Below are 17825 nucleotides of genomic sequence, written 5' to 3'. Positions count from 1 at the left end.
GAACTCCAAAATTATTATCAGCTCAGTTTGGACCAACGTTGAGTTACTGGGTTTTGCCTTTGGACAGGAGAGGTTGTGTCTTGGGCGCGGTTGGCTGTTCCGACACAATGACCTCAAATACACGTCAAAAGTGGCCCTGCACTCTTCAGCATCTACATGCTGCCGCTAGGTGACATCATACGCAAATACGGTGTTAGCTTTCACTGTTATGCTGATGACACCCAACTCTACATGCCCCTAAAGCTGACCAACACGCCGGATTGTAGTCAGTTGGAGGCGTGTCTTAATGAAATTAAACAATGGATGTCCGCTAACTTTTTGCAACTCAACGCCAAAAAAACGGAAATGCTGATTATCGGTCCTGCTAGACACCGAACTCTATTTAATAATACAACTCTAACATTTGACAACCAAACAATTAAACAAGGCGACACGGTAAAGAATCTGGGTATTATCTTCGACCCAACTCTCTCCTTTGAGGCACACATTAAAAGCGTTACTAAAACGGCCTTCTTTCATCTCCGTAATATCGCTAAAATTCGCTCCATTCTGTCCACTAAAGACGCTGAGATCATTATCCATGCGTTTGTTACGTCTCGCCTCGATTACTGTAACGTATTATTTTCGGGTCTCCCCATGTCTAGCATTAAAAGATTACAGTTGGTACAAAATGCGGCTGCTAGACTTTTGACAAGAACAAGAAAGTTTGATCACATTACGCCTGTACTGGCTCACCTGCACTGGCTTCCTGTGCACTTAAGATGTGACTTTAAGGTTTTACTACTTACGTATAAAATACTACACGGTCTAGCTCCATCCTATCTTGCCGATTGTATTGTACCATATGTCCCGGCAAGAAATCTGCGTTCAAAGGACTCCGGCTTATTAGTGATTCCCAAAGCCCAAAAAAAGTCTGTGGGCTATAGAGCGTTTTCTGTTCGGGCTCCAGTACTCTGGAATGCCCTCCCGGTAACAGTTCGAGATGCCACCACAGTAGAAGCATTTAAGTCTCACCTTAAAACTCATTTGTATACTCTAGCCTTTAAATAGACTCCCTTTTTAGACCAGTTGATCTGCCGTTTCTTTTCTTTTTCTTCTATGTCCCACTCTCCCTTGTGGAGGGGGTCCGGTCCGATCCGGTGGCCATATACTGCTTGCCTGTGTATCGGCTGGGGACATCTCTGCGATGCTGATCCGCCTCCGCTTGGGATGGTTTCCTGCTGGCTCCGCTGTGAACGGGACTCTCGCTGCTGTGTTGGATCCTCTTTGGACTGGACTCTCGCGACTGTGTTGGATCCATTGTGGATTGAACTTTCACAGTATCATGTTAGACCCGCTCGACATCCATTGCTTTCCTCCTCTCTAAGGTTCTCATAGTCATGATTGTCACCGACATCCCACTGGGTCATTATTGTCACCGATGTCCCACTGGGTGTGAGTTTTCCTTGCCCTTATGTGGGCCTACCGAGGATGTCGTGGTGGTTTGTGCAGCCCTTTGAGACACTAGTGATTTAGGGCTATATAAGTAAACGATTGATTGATTGATTGATAATATAATGGCTAAATCAGGCTATAATTAAGGTTTTAGAATGGCCTTCCCATCGTCTTGGACAATGCTAAAGAAACAAGTCCATGTCAGAAAACCAACAAATTTAGCTGAACTGCACCAATTTTGTCAAGAGGAGTGGTCAAAAATGCAACCAGAAGCTTGTGGATGGTAACCAAAAGCGTCTTATTGCAGTGAAACTTGCCAAATATTAACATTGCTGTACGTATACTTTTGACCCAGCAGATTTGGTCAAATTTTCAGTCGACCCATAATAAATTCATAAAAAAAAAAAAACTTCATGAATGTTTTTTGTGAACAAGTATGTGCTCCAATCACTCCATCACAAAAAAAATAAGAGTTGTAGAAATGATCGGAAACTCGAGACAGCCATGACATTATGTTCTTTACAAGTGTATGTAAACTTTTGACCATGGAAAGAAAATGAACAAAAGCAAGCTTTTTGCAGTTGTGTGTGCGACATGGGAATGCACAGAAAAATAACTTGATGGGGAGAATGGATGAGGCCAATGAAGAAAGGTCACAAGGACTTAGGCAGTGGAAGAGAGTCGGCATCTTAGTCCTGAAGGATGTGGCATATTTCTCCCGGTCTTTGTTGGCTGTTTTAATCAGCTTACACATGTCTTGGAATAAAAACTGATTCGGCCTGAAGGAGAAAAAAGCTGCTTTTTTGATTTTGTATCCATTTGAATTAAATGCCTACTGAAATGAGATGTTCTTATTTAAACGGGGATAGCAGGTCCATTCTATGTGTCATACTTGATCATTTTGCGATATTGCCATATTTTTGCTGAAAAGATTTAGTAGAGAACATCGACGATAAAGTTCGCAACTTTTGGTGCTGATAAAAAAGCCTTGCCTGTATCGGAAGTAGCACATGTTTTGCGTGTGACGTCACGGGTTGTGGAGCTCCTCACATCTGAACATTGTTTACAATCATGGCCACCAGCAGCGAGAGCGATTCGGACCGAGAAAGCGACGATTTCCCCATTAATTTGAGCGAAGATGAAAGATTAGTGGATGAGGAAATTTAGAGTGAAGGACTAGAAAAAAAAGGCCGATTGCAGTGGGAGCGAATCACATTTACTAAGATAATTCTGGAAAATCCCTTATCTGCCTATTGTGTTGCTAGTGTTTTAGTGACATTAAATAGTACCTGAAAGTCGGAGGGGTGTGGCCACGGGTGTCCATCCATCCATTTTCTACCGCTTATTCCCTTTTGGGGTCGCGGGGGGCGCTGGCGCCTATCTCAGCTACAATCGGGCGGAAGGCGGGGTACACCCTGGACAAGTCGCCACCTCATCGCAGGGCCAACACAGACAGACAGACAACATTCACACTCACATTCACACACTAGGGCCAATTTAGTGTTGCCAATCAACCTATCCCCAGATGCATGTCTTTGGAAGTGGGAGGAAGCCGGAGTACCCGGAGGGAACCCACGCATTCACGGGGAGAACATGCAAACTCCACACAGAAAGATCCCGAGCCTGGATTTGAACCCAGGACTGCAGGAGCTTCGTATTGTGAGGCAGACGCACTAACCCCTCTGCCACCGGGCCACGGGTGTGTTGACACCAAATTCTCTGAGGGAATTCACGGCAGCTGCAGCAGGACGGAAGCTCCGCTGATGTCTCCGGTTAGAGGCGACTTATTACCACAATTTTCTCACCGAAAACTGCCGGTTGACATGTAGTCGAGATCCGTTTTCGCTTGACCGCTCTGATCCATAGTAAAGCTTCACCTTCGGGAATTTGAAACAAGGAAACACCGGCCGTGTTTTTGTGGCTAAAGGCTAAAAGCTTCCCACCTACAGCTTTCTTCTTTGACGTCTCCATTATTAATTGAACAAATTGCAAAAGATTCAGCAACACAGATGTCCAGAATACTGTGGAATTATGCGATTAAAGCAGACTACTTATAGCTTGGATCGGGCTGGAAAATAATGTCCGCTACAATGCATGCGTCATCATACCGACGTTTTCAACAGGACACTTCGCGGGGAATTTAAAATTGCAATTTAGTAAACTAAAAAGGCCGTATTGGCATGTGTTGCAATGTTAATATTTCATCATTGATATATAAACTATCAGACTGCGTGGTGGGTAGTAGTGGGTTTCAGTAGGCCTTTAAGATTGTAATAATGCGTCATAACCGGGGTAAGGGTAGTTCTGGCTCATTTGAATACGCATAATCTGAACACATAAAATGTCATCTGTATTTTTTAGGTGTGGAATGCGAGAAAATACCTCAAAACAAAGGCCTACTCGTACTCTTCAATAGCATTGTGCTCAAGTAGGTCAAGCATACTGTGCAAGGAAAAGGCCTTGATTTATCACCGTTTTCATTCATGCATACTTGTCTTTTGTGGGATGAAGTTGGGCGGTCCGAAAAGGGGGGAAGGGCAGCTTCTCTTAGAGATGGGTTGCTTACATTGTGGAGAAAAATCCCTTTTTTCTTGAAGGTTATAAATAAAGACCGCAAATACTGCATCTAGCAAGTATTGGACAGTAAACGGAATCATTTGAAGGATTTCACCAATGACTTAAAGGCCTACTGAAATGAGATGTTCTCATTTAAACGAGGATAGCAGATTCTTTCTATGTGTCATACTTGATCATTTCGCGATATTGCCATATTTTTACTGAAAGGATTTAGTAGAGAACATCCATGATAAAGTTTGCAACTTTTGGTCGCTAATAAAAAAGCCTTGCCTGCACCGGAAGTAGCAGACGATGTGCGCGTGACGTCACGGGTTGTGGAGCTCCTCACATCTGAACATCGTTTACAATCATGGCCACCAGCAGCTAGAGCGATTCGGACCGAGAAAGTGACAATATCCCCATTAATTTGAGCGAGGATGAAAGATTTGTGGATGAGGAAAGTTAGAGTGAAGCACTAGAAAAAGAAAAAAAAGACTATATAGTGGGAGCGATTCAGATGTTATGAGACACATTTACTAGGATAATTCTCGAAAATCCCTTATCTGCTTATTGTGTTACTAGTGTTTAGTGCGCTTATATGGTTGTACCTGTACAACATGAAGGTCGGCCCTTCACATTTCTTCAGTACCAGTCAATGGGTGGTGGCGATGCCCATCTCTGCCCTTCGCAAGGGACCCTCTTCGAAACACGATCTTTCGAAATGATCGCTGCATAATACGCTGTACTTTGTGTGTGTGGTCCAATCCAACCGTGTTCGCTCTTGACCGCTCTGTTCCGTAGTAAAGCTTCACCGTCATCTTTGGGGAATGTAAACAATGAAACACCGGCTGTGTTTGTGTTGCTAAAGGCGGCCGCAATACACCGCTTCTCACCTACAGCTTTCTTCTTTGACGTCTCCATTATTCATTGAACATATTGCAAAAGATTCAGCAACACAGAAGTCCGGAATACTGTGGAATTATGCGATGAAAACAGATCATCGCAATTGTCATGATCCCACATGACAGCTTGGACTTTGTTCCTTATTTTCTTGAGTCTGGTATCATTTTCTGTCCTGGTGGCATTACCTGTTTGGTATTCTGGCCTTTTTACATTGTGTTCCCTGTCCTGCCAGCACACCTGTTTCTCGTTATTAATTAGCTCTATTTAGTTCCACCTGACCGCTCTGTTCTATAGTAAAGCTTCACCGTCATCTTTGGGGAATGTAAACAATGAAACACCGGCTGTGTTTGTGTTGCTAAAGGCGGCCGCAATACACCGCTTCTCACCTACAGCTTTCTTCTTTGACGTCTCCATTATTCATTGAACATATTGCAAAAGATTCAGCAACACAGAAGTCCGGAATACTGTGGAATTATGCGATGAAAACAGATCATCGCAATTGTCATGATCCCACATGACAGCTTGGACTTTGTTCCTTATTTTCTTGAGTCTGGTATCATTTTCTGTCCTGGTGGCATTACCTGTTTGGTATTCTGGCCTTTTTACATTGTGTTCCCTGTCCTGCCAGCACACCTGTTTCTCGTTATTAATTAGCTCTATTTAGTTTCACCTGACCGCTCTGTTCTATAGTAAAGCTTCACCGTCATCTTTGGGGAATGTAAACAATGAAACACCGGCTGTGTTTGTGTTGCTAAAGGCGGCCGCAATACACCGCTTCTCACCTACAGCTTTCTTCTTTGACGTCTCCATTATTCATTGAACATATTGCAAAAGATTCAGCAACACAGAAGTCCAGAATACTGTGGAATTATGCGATGAGTCTGGTATCATTTTCTGTCCTGGTGGCATTACCTGTTTGGTATTCTGGCCTTTTTACATTGTGTTCCCTGTCCTGCCAGCACACCTGTTTCTCGTTATTAATTAGCTCTATTTTGTTTCACCTTGTTCACTCCTTCAGTGCCGGTTCATTATTTATCGCATGCTGGGCCGGTGATTTCCGAGTTCCTTCTGGACTGGAGTTACTTTTTTTTTTCTTTTCTGCCTGGTACCTTATACATCTCTGCATCCTGGGATCACGCCAACAGCGGACATGCAGTATCGTCACAGGAACCGACCTGTTCAGTTTGTCCGAGAATGCAATCTGTCTCCCATTCGAACGACCGTGGGAGTGCTGGTTGAAGTTTCTCTTCTTTGCATCTTAACGGCGGCCGTTTTTGCACCAGACGAGAGTGAAACCATTTTTGCCAGGACACGTTCGCTCCTGTATCGGATAAATATAGTGTAGTCCCACCAAGCAATTGGACTAGAGCTGACTGATCTAAGTCTAATGGCATGAACTGATGAAGCCTACACAGATGAGAGGTGAAACGTCTTCTAAGACAAACCAAAGGATTAATTAAATGCCGTTTGAGTCTTTCAGATGTTTATTGAGCAGAAGTCCCGGCTGGTTGAGCTCTTTTTCTATTTCTAAAGTCGGGATAGGAGTTGAATTTTTGTGAGTAGAGTCCACAATGCTAACCCCGTATACTCAGGACATTCAATCGGTCGCAACTTGATTTTGTCTTAGAAGATGTTTCATCTGTCATCAGTTCACGCTCATAGACTTAGTAGGTAGGTCAGATCTAGTCTTAGACTTAGGTTGGTCAACACTAGCTTTGGACTTAGATTGGTCAGATCGAGCGTTAGACTTAGATTGGTCAGAGCCAGCATTAGACTTAGATTGGTCAGATCGAGCGTTAGTCTTAGATTGATCAGATCGAGCATTAGTCTTGGATTGATGAGATCGAGCGTTAGTCTTAGGTTGGTCAGATCTAGCTTTTGATTTAGATGAGTCAGATCTAGGTTTAGACTTAGACTGATCAAATCTAGTCTTAGGCTTGGATTGATCAGCAATAGCCTTAGACTTAGATTGGTCAGATCGAGCGTTAGTCTTAGATTGATTAGATTGAGCATTTGACTTAGATTGGTCAGATCGAGTGTTAGACTCAGATTGGTCATATCTAGGTTTTGACTTAGATGAGTCAGATCTAGGTTTGGATTTAGACTGATCAAATCTAGTCTTAGGCATGGATTAATCAGCTCTAGCTTTAGACTTAGATTGGTCAGATCCAGCGTTAGTTTTAGATTGATGAGATCGAGCGTTAGTCTTAGATTGGTCTGGTGCTAGCATTAGACTTAGATTGGTCAGATCGAGCATTAGTCTTAGATTGAACAGATCGAGCATTAGTCTTGGATTGATGAGATCGAGCGTTAGTCTTAGGTTGGTCAGATCTAGCTTTTGATTTAGATGAGTCAGATCTAGGGTTAGACTTAGACTGATCAAATCTAGTCTTAGGCTTGGATTGATCAGCAATAGCCTTAGACTTAGATTGGTCAGATCGAGCGTTAGTCTTAGATTGATTAGATCGAGCATTAGACTTAGATTGGTCAGATCGAGCGTTGGACTTGGATTGGTCGGATCGAGTGTTAGACTCAGATTGGTCATATCTAGGTTTTGACTTAGATGAGTCAGATCTAGGTTTGGACTTAGATTGATCAAATCTAGTCTTAGGCATGGATTGATCAGCTCTAGCTTTAGACTTAGATTGGTCAGATCGAGCGTTAGTTTTAGATTGATGAGTTCGAGCGTTAGTCTTAGTTTGATCAGATCGAGCGTTAGACTTAGATTGGTCAGATCGAGTGTTAGACTTAGGTTGGTCAGATCTAGCTTTTGACTTAGATGAGTCAGATCTAGGTTTAGACTTAGACTGGTCAAATCTAGTCTTAGGCTCAGATTGGTCAGATCTAGCTTTAGACATGGATTGATCAGATTGAGCGTTAGACTGAGATTGGTCAGATCGAGCGTTAGACTTAGATTGGTCAGATCTAGCTTTTGACTTAGATGAGTAAGATCTAGGTTTAGACTTAGACTGGTCAAATCTAGTCTTAGGCTTAGATTGGTCAGATCTAGTCTTAGGCTTGGATTGTTCAGCTCAAGCTTTAGACTTAGATTGGTCAGATATAGGTTTAGACTTAGATTGGTCAGATGTAGTCATCGAAGCTATTGATACCCCAACACAAGGAGGGCAAGCCTGGGTCAGGAGGGGTTCTGCCCCTACATTTCACCTGTCACCAGAGTAGGCTTTATCGGTTCATGCTCATAGACTTATTAGATTGGTCAGATCTATTCTTAGACTTTTCTTGGTCAGAACTAACTTTGGACTTAGATTGGTCAGATCCTGCTTTACACTTAGATTGGTCGGATCTAGCATTAAACTTAGATTTGTCAGATGTAGCATTAGACTTAGATTGGTCAGATCAAGCTTTAGACTTAGATTGGTCATATCTAGCTTTAGACTTAGATAAGTCAAATCTCGGTTTAGACTTAAACTGAACAAATTTAGTTTTAGGCTTAGATTGGTCAAATGCTTTAGAGTTAGATTAGTCAGATATAGATTTAGACTTAAATTGGTCAGCTCTAGTATTAGGCTTAGATTGGTCAGATCTGGCTTTAGACTTAGATTAGTCAGATCTTGATTTAGACTAAGACTGGTCAGTTCTAGCTTTAGACTTAGATTAGTCAAATCCAGGTTTGGATGTCAATTGATCAGATTCAGTTTTGGGCCTAGATTGGTCAGATCTAGTTTTGGGCTTAGATTTGTCAGATCTAGCTTTAGACTTGAATTGGTCAGATCTAGCTTTAGACTTAAATTGGTCAAATCTCGCTTTAGACTTAGATTAGTCAAATCTAGGTTTAGATTTCAATTGATCCGTTCTAGTTTGTGGCTTAGACTTTTCAGATCTAGCTTTAGACTTGAATTGGTCAGATTTAGCTATAGACTTAAATTGGTCAGATCTAGCTTTAGACTTAAATTGGTCAAATCTCGCTTTAGACTTAGATTAATCAAATCTAGGTTTAGATTTCAATTGATCAAATCTAGTTTTGGGCTTATATTTGTCAGATCTAGCTTTAGACTTGAATTGGTCAGATTTAGCTTTAGACTTAAATTGGTCAGATCTAGCTTTAGACTTAAATTGGTCAGATCTAGCTTTAGACTTAAATTGGTCAGATCTCGCTTTAGACTTAGATTAGTCAAATCTAGGTTCAGATTTCAATTGATCAGATCTAGTTTTGGGCTTAGATTTGTCAGATCTAGCTTTAGACTTAAATTCGTCAAATCTCGCTTTAGATTTAGATTAGTCAAATCTATGTTTAGATTTCAACTGATCACATGTAGATTTAGGCTTAGATTGGTCAGATCTAGCTTTAGACTTAAATTTGTCAGATCTAGCTTTAGACTTGAATTGGTCAGATCTAGCTTTAGACTTAAATTGGTCAGATTTAGCTTTAAACTTAGATTTGTCAAATCTATGTTTAGATTTCAACTGATCAGATCTAGTTTTAGGCGTAGATTGGTCAGATCGAGCTTTAGACTTAAATTGGTCAGATCTAGATTTAGACTTAAATTGGTCAGATCCAGCTTTAGACTTAAATTGGTCAGATCTAGAGTTGGCCTTAGATTGGTCAGATGTAGCTTGAGACATATCAGATCTAGGTTTAGACTTAGATTTGTCAGATCCAGTCTTAGGTTAAAATTGGTCGGATTTAGTCATCGAAGCTGGTGCCGAAAGCCCTACTATTGATACTCCCACACAAAGAGAGCATGTCTGGGATTGCTTTTTTACTCCTTTACTGACACACCCTCCTTGTGTTGGAATGTAAATATTTTCGGTTTTGGCACCAGCTGCTAGACTGGATCTGACTAACCTAAGTTTAAGAGCATGAACTTATGAAGTTTACTTAGATGAGAGACGAACCAAACAGTCCAGTTGAGGAAGATTGAATGCTCCGAGAATACAATGACCTGGATGAAAGAACAACCATAGACCTAATCCTGTATAATTTATGATGACTTTGAGAATCTATGATTCCCAAGCTTCTGTAGCCGAGTGTCCTGGGTTCGCATAATTTGGGTACTGATAAAATAAAATAATAAAAGGGAGTCATGAGAGCAGGTCCGGTCTCCACCACTTTATTGTTCCCTTCTTTACACCTATCTCCATACCCATCTATCACCTTCTTCAACAACCCGCCTTTATATAGACCTCTTACGTCACAGCCTTACGGCAACACTGGAGGGACACCCTGAACTGTTTGTTACACTTCTAATGCCGGGACAATATCTGTTCCACTCTCACTTGGAGGCAAAGCATTTTTGTGGCCTGAAGCACACCATAGCCCAGAAAAAGAAAACCAGGGGTAATCTAACCAAAGCCAGATATTCTAGGCAGGACAATCATGTTTTATCCTTGTGTTGAACATAAACCATAGCGGCACTGCATTTCCATGAAAGCAGAACCAATTTGCTTAACTTCCAAATGCGCCAGAACCAACGCCGATAAAAAAAAAAAAATACAAAGGGCGACTGTCGCGCTATATGGCTTGAAAAGATACCGTTATCCACTTTGTTTCTCGGCTACCTTCGCCAGCGCGCGGACAGATACCATCCTCAGCTAATGTAGGGATTATACTGGAGATGCATTGTAGTCGTATAGTTTCTTGGAGGAGGAGCAAGATAGTCATTCGTAGCAGAAAGAGGCTGGAAAGCCCTTTGGTCTGGAACATGTTTTTTTACAGTACGTTCTTAGATAGATAGTTCAGCTTAATTCTCTTCAGTACACAATTTCATCTCTCGTGCCGCTAAATATAACACAACAACTCCGGATCAAAGTTTTATGCAGTACGGATCAAAGTGCACCATAGCGAGCTGAACCACACTGCAAAATGTCAGTGTTCATAAACAGGGGTAAACAAAATACTAAAATGAGGGGTATTTTACTTGAACTAAGCAAAATTATCTCAATCAATCAATGATCAATCAATCTTTATTTATATAGCCCCAAATCACAAATGTCTCAAAGGACTGCACAAATCATTACGACTACAACATCCTCGGAAGAACCCACAAAAGGGCAAGGAAAACTCACACCCAGTGGGCAGGGAGAATTCACGTCCAGTGGGACGCCAGTGACAATGCTGACTATGAGAAACCTTGGAGAGGACCTCAGATGTGGGCATCCCCCCCCCCTCTAGGGGACCGAAAGCAATGGATGTCGAGCGGGTCTAACATGATACTGTGAAAGTTCAATCCATAGTGGCTCCAAGACAGCAGCGAGAGTCCCGTCCACAGGAAACCATCTCAAGCGGATCAGCAGCGTAGAGATGTCCCCAACCGATACAGGCGAGCGGTCCATCCTGGGTCCCGACGAGCGGTCCATCCTGGGTCCCGACGAGCGGTCCATCCTGGGTCTCGACTCTGGACAGCCAGTACTTCATCCATGGTCATCGGACCAGACCCCCTCCACAAGGGAGGAGGGGACATATCTGCCAATAGAACAAGAAAATTTGGCTTGTCAAGACTTTCCGAAACAAGTAAAATTAGCTAAACTCAATGAGCTCCAAAATACCTTCAAATAAGTACATTCTCACTAATAACAAGGGCAATTTTCTTGCTAGAAAAAACAAATATGAGACCTTTTTTCACAGTATTTACAAAAAATAATTTGACCACAGAACACTTTTCCGCTTTGCATCAGTCCATCTTAGATGATCTCGGGCCCAGAGAAGCCGGCGGCGTTTCTGGATGTTGTTGATAAATGGCTTTCGCTTTGCATAGTAGAGCTTTAACTTGCACTTACAGATGTAGCGACCAACCCTATTTAGTGACAGTGGTTTTCAGAAGGGTTCCTGAGCCCATGTGGTGATATCCTTTTAGAGATTTATGCAGGTTTTTGATACAGTGCCGTCTGAGGGGTGGAAGGTCACGGTCATTCAATGTTGGTTTCCTGCCGTGCCGCTTACGCGGAGTGATTTCTCCGGATTTTCTGAACCTTTTGATGATATTATGGAGCATAGATGTTGAAATCCCTAAATTTATTGCAATTCTTAAATTGTTTGACTATTTGCTCATGCAGTTGTGGACAAAGGGGTGTACCTCGTCCCATCCTTTCTTGTGAAAGACTGAGAATTTTTTGGGAAGCTGTTTTTATACCCAATCATGGCACCCGCCTGTTCCCAATTAGCCTGCACACCTGTGGGATGTTCCAAATAAGTGTTTGATGAGCATTCCTCAACCTTATCAGAATTTATTGCCACCTTTCCCAACTTCTTTGGCATGTGTTGCTGGCATCAAATTCTAAAGTTAATGATTATTTGCAAAAAAACAATGTTTATCAATTTGTACATTAAATATGTTGTCTTTGTAGCATATTCAACTGAATTTGGGTTGAAATTCATTTGCAAATGTCATGGACATTTCTTAAAGACGATCCTTTAGTGACAAATAGCTTTAAAATGATTTATTAAAGTAACAAACAAATAATAACAAGCTTTGCAAAGCGAGACCAAACCAGAACGACACGTCCTTTCATTCCAGCTTGTTCTAACTCCTTTAGAATTTGACATGGCAATTATACATTCTCAGAACTCCCACCCTCCATGCTCATTTACTTACAGTACACCAGTGGAATGAATACCCAAAGTCCTGTGAAGAAGGAGAGGGTGTCATTTGCCCAGAAGGGGGGGGTGGGGGGGGGGGGGGTCACTCAGGAAAGGGGAACAATTTAGCTCTGTTGGGGGTCAGGAATAGTTGACACATATGCCCAGGTCAACTAAAGTCCACATGTTACATCAAAGACACAGGAGACAGAACTTGATCTCTTACTAAGTGTCACATTCCTGAGCCCAATAAACAACTTTTGGCGACCCGTTCACAGAACATCATCAATTAAAACGAGTCCAAGTATTTTTGCTATCACACAAATCATTGTATTCCGTTTATATTTACATTTAACACAATTTCCCAACTCATATGGAAACGGGGTTTGTAATTAAGTAAACAAACATACAAATCAATTGGATTGTTAATCTCTCTTATAGCAGAAATTAAACTTTGATAAATGTTGAACTTTTTGTGAGGATGTGTGGGTTGCTTGTTTTGTTGTCTTTTTGTTGCCATCACCTTCCAAGTTCTCAATGTTGTTTCAATGTCTTGTGACCGCTGGGTAGTGGTTTTAGACTGCAACAAAAAGCCTACGTTCCACGCAAGGAGACTTTAGTCTATGTTGTTAAGAAACAAAATGAATGAGTCCAGACAAACCGGGGGTAGCATTTACTCACAGAAAGGAGCGCATTCAACATCTGCAGAGGTTATCACATTGTCAGCGAGTCTTATTCACAGCCAGTCTCACTTCCGTCTATTCTTGAATTCTGTTTTCTTTTTACGTTCTTCGTCCTTCCTTTACAGGAGAGCCACGATCAATTAAGTGGACGGCAAATAACTGGGTGTCTTTACAGTGTTGGCATTTAGCTGTCGTCAACATCTCGTCAAAGACGAGCGACATACTGCATGCCTCGGAGGGCTCTAATAATTGTCTGCATGCCAAAAGGCATTCACACTTTTGTTATACCGCGCCATCTTTTTTATCCATTTAGTCTTATTCTTCTTCCTCTTCCTCTCAGTTCTTCGGTCATCCGTAATTCCCGCACCGTTCACGGGTTTGATCCCGTTCCAACGTCAAAACGTGTATGTATGTATGTATGTATATATATATATATATATATGTATATGTATGTATGTATATATATGTATGTATATATATATATATATATATATATAATATACATATATATATGTATGTATATATATATATATATATATATATATATATATATATATAATATACATATATATGTATATATATATGTATGTATATATATACATATATATGTGTATATATATATATATATATATATATATATATATATATAAGGGTGTGTATGTATATATGTATATATTTTTATATGTATGTGTATGTATGTATGTATGTATGTATGTGAAATGAATTATATTTATATAGCGCTTTTCTCAAGTGACTCAAAGCGCTTTACATAGTGAAACCCAATATCTAAGTTACATTTAAACCAGTGTGGGTGGCACTGGGAGCAGGTGGGTAAAGTGTCTTGCCCAAGGACACAACGGCAGTGACTAGGATGGCACAAGCGGGAATCCAACCTGCAACCCTCAAGTTGCTGGCACAGCCACTTTACCAACCGAGCTATGCCGCCCCATTTCTTTCTTTCTTCTGTTTCGAAGCTTATGGTCTGCTCGTACAAAAAAAGAAGCAAACGCTCATAAGCAGCTGGGTCAAAGTGTCTAACAATTTGTATTATCCTGAAAGTATAATGTATACATACATACATATAATGTATTTATGTATGTATATATGTATGTGTATGTATATATATATACATGTGTGTGTATGTATGTATGTATGTATATATATATATATATATATATATATATATATATATATATATAGATATGTGTATGTATATATTTATATATATATATATATATATATTTATATATATATATATATATATATATATATATATATGTATGTGTGTGTGTGTGTGTGTGTGTGTGTGTGTGTGTGTGTGTGTGTATGTATGTCTTGATTGGATTTTCCAGAGAATAGTGATCGATACCGTGGTAGAGCGCAATATGTATGTGTGGGAAAAATCACAAGACTACTTCATCTCTACAGAACTGTTTCATGAGGGGTTCCCTCAATCATCAGGAGATTTTAATGGGAGCATTCACATACAATGGTTTATATAGGCCACAGAGTGGGTGGGTACAGGCAGGCGTAGGGGCATGGTGATTAGCTCATATGTTACCTAGGAGGTGTTTCCGTCTGTGGTGGCATGTTGAAATGATTTCACTACGCTTGTTGAGGGATGACAGGTCTGGGTGGTCATCCCTCAACAAGCGCAGTGAAATCCTTTCAACATGCCGCCACAGACGGACACACCTCCTAGGTAACACATGAGCCAATCACCACGCCTCTACGCCTGCCTGTACCCACGCACTCTGTGCCCTATATAAACCATTGTATGTGTATGTATGTAGATATATATATGTGTATGTATGTATATACTGTATATGTATGTGTGTATATATATATATGTATGTGTATGTATATATATATATATATATATATATACATTTAACTATTATGCTAATTTTGATTCAGTCCAAATGAATAACGGCCGCAACTGAGACGTCTAAAGTCGAAAAACTAATTGCATTAAATTGCATTATAGTCCCTATATGTGACCACTGCCCGAAGGCTCTCTTATTTGCCTTATTTAGGGCAGCAACATTTGATGAGGCACTACAGTAGTAGAAGTCCGTGCGCATCAAACTAAAATATAAAACTCTGATTCCAGATAATAGATGTTGCCATTCTAAGCCAATAATAGTGTCTATAATGAAATCAGCGGAGTGGAAAAAGAGACGCTCTTTCATTTCCTTACGCGCGGTCCATGCGTTTTGTTGTAAGTCCCATTATTCACCGGGTCCTGACTGCTGATAACTGTGCCATTAGCATCTGAATCACGGATGCCTAACGACCGTGCACCACATGGAAAATGAAGTGACCTAGAAAAAAAAAAAAAAAAAGCCTGTCGTTACGTTGCAGGAGATGATAATTTGGTCGCCATGCTGACCTAGTCTACCACTCGGGGGTGGTGAGGAGAACTGGACAGCTTGACGGAACAGGCGAAGTCCAATGATGACAAATATTAGGGAAGGAGTTCCCGGATACCATATTGATATCAGCTCGATATCGACAAAAGGACAAGTATCAGATTATATCAACCTGCATCTAAAATGTCTGATATAATAACTCCGGCTAGTGCAGCGGTCTGCAACCCAAAACGTTAAAAGAGCCATATTGGACCAAAAATACAGAAACATTTTTTTGTCTGGACCACACATACAAAGTACACCAGCGATCATTTTGAAAGATCGTGTTTCAAAGAGGGTCCCTTGCGAAGGGCAGAGATGGGCATCGCCACCACCTGTCGACTGGTGCTGAAGAAAGGTGCGGGGCCGACCTTCAGGCTGTACAGGTACGACCATATAATCTCACTAAAACACTAGTAACACAATAAGCAGAGAAGGGATTTTCCAGAATTATCCTAGTAAATGTGTCTAATAACATCTGAATCGCTCCCACTGTATAGTCCTTTTTTTTTTCTATTGCTTCACTCTCACTTTCCTCATCCACAAATCTTTCATCCTCGCTCAAATTAATGGGGAAATCGTCACTTTCTCGGTCCGAATCGCTCTCGCTGCTGGTGGCCATGATTGTAACATCGTCTGCTACTTCCGGTACAGGCAAGGCTTTTTTTATCACAAAGTTGCGAACTTTATCGTCGATGTTCTCTATTAAATCCTTTCAGCAAAAATATGGCAATATCGCCAAATGATCAAGTATGACACAGAGAATGGATCTGCTATCCCCTTTTAAAAAAGAAAATCTCATTTCAGTAGGCCTTTAAGGTGGATTGTTGACCAGCTCTTCTATTCAGTAGTTTTGAATCATAATTTGATATTGTGCATTACCCGGAAAGAGTTCTTCTGTCAGCTGATCAACGGTTGTTTGTTGACGTCTCCCAAAACAAAACACGAATGACTACTTTCCTCTTGCAAGTGGCGTTTAATTTGCTACCAACTGTTGTTTTAAGCAGCAGGATCAGTCTCCTGACTTCCCCTTTCATTGGCTGTCATGTTGGTGAAACAAGCCTGTTCTCTCTCTCTCTCTCTCTCTCTCTCTCTCTCTCTCTCTCTCTCTCTCTCTCTCTCTCTCTCTCTCTCTCTCTCACACACACACACACACACACGCATTTGTGTTTTTCTTACCTTCTTGAGACCTCTGAAAAATGCCTACCTCTTTAGGACCACCCTTTCTAGATATATAAATATTTGCATTTACGACATTAATAATATATACATACTATGCCAATATAAACAAAGCTTGTTGTGAAAAATGTGTTGGAATTTCACAAGGAAAAGGTCACAATTTCACAAGAAAAACTTTTAATTTTGGGTGTGTTATAATAAAAGTTGTAATTTTACTCAACGCAGGTCGAAATTTTATAAGAAAAACCGAACATTCGTGCATTATTATGATAAAAGTTGGACTTGTACTCAATAACAGTCGCAATTTTACAAGAAATGCTCAACATGTTGGCAATTTTATGAAAAAAAGTCGTAATTTTACTCGACAGAAGTCATAAGAAAAAAGTCGACACATTGTGAAAGACTGCTTTTAGTTATTTTTTTAAATTTTTTATTTTTTTATTTACTTCGTTATTACAGTATGTCTCGATATACATATTTATTTTGTAGTTTTTTTTTAATTAATTTTGGCCAAATGGGGCGCATTTTAATTTCTTACACACACTTGTTATTTCATATGTTGACCAGAGGGGGACCACTTTTAAAACCGACACACAATTTGAAAAAATTGGAATTTCCTAAGAAAAAGGTCACAATTTCACAAGAAAAACTTAGAATTTTGGCAGTATTATAATAAAAGTCATAATTTTACTCAACGCACGTCAAAATTTTACAGGAAACACTGAACATGTGTGCAATATTATGATAAAAGTTGGAATTTTACTCAATAACAGTCGCAATTTTACAAGAAAAGCTTTAAATGTTGGCAAATTGTTGAAAAGAGCCATACTTTTACTCGACAAAAGTCACAATTTTATAAGAAAACTTTAAAATATTGGCAATATTGTAATAATAATCGGAATTTTACTTGGCAAACGAGGAAAAAAGTCGTCATTGTAGTCAAAAATGTCACTACTTTATAAGAAGAACAACAAAATAGCAATATTGTGATACAAGTTGGAATTTTATATGACAAATGTCACCATTTTGCATTAAAAAGTAATAATTTTACATCAAAAAGTAATACTTTTAAGAGAAAATCTTACTCAAGCAGAAAGACTATGAGAAATTGTTACAAATTTC

The 17825-nt window shown here is 40.2% G+C and overlaps 1 protein-coding gene and 1 long non-coding RNA gene across 5 annotated transcripts in view; one reads left to right on the top strand and one right to left on the bottom strand.

Moving 5' to 3' along the window:
• Positions 1-17825, top strand: part of diaph2 (diaphanous-related formin 2) — a 1158885-nt gene that overhangs the window by 1042257 nt on the left and 98803 nt on the right. The window lies entirely within an intron of this gene.
• Positions 9950-16549, bottom strand: LOC133546038 (uncharacterized). Its single transcript, XR_009804967.1, has 2 exons — positions 16407-16549; positions 9950-11317 (listed from the first exon to the last, which is right to left on the bottom strand). It is a non-coding gene; the product is annotated as an uncharacterized LOC133546038 (long non-coding RNA).

Source organism: Nerophis ophidion, linkage group LG29, assembly GCF_033978795.1.
Source record: "Nerophis ophidion isolate RoL-2023_Sa linkage group LG29, RoL_Noph_v1.0, whole genome shotgun sequence".
NCBI lineage: Eukaryota > Metazoa > Chordata > Actinopteri > Syngnathiformes > Syngnathidae > Nerophis > Nerophis ophidion.
The sequence above is the reverse complement of the archived record's forward strand: the minus strand, read 5'-3'. Positions and strand labels throughout refer to the sequence as shown.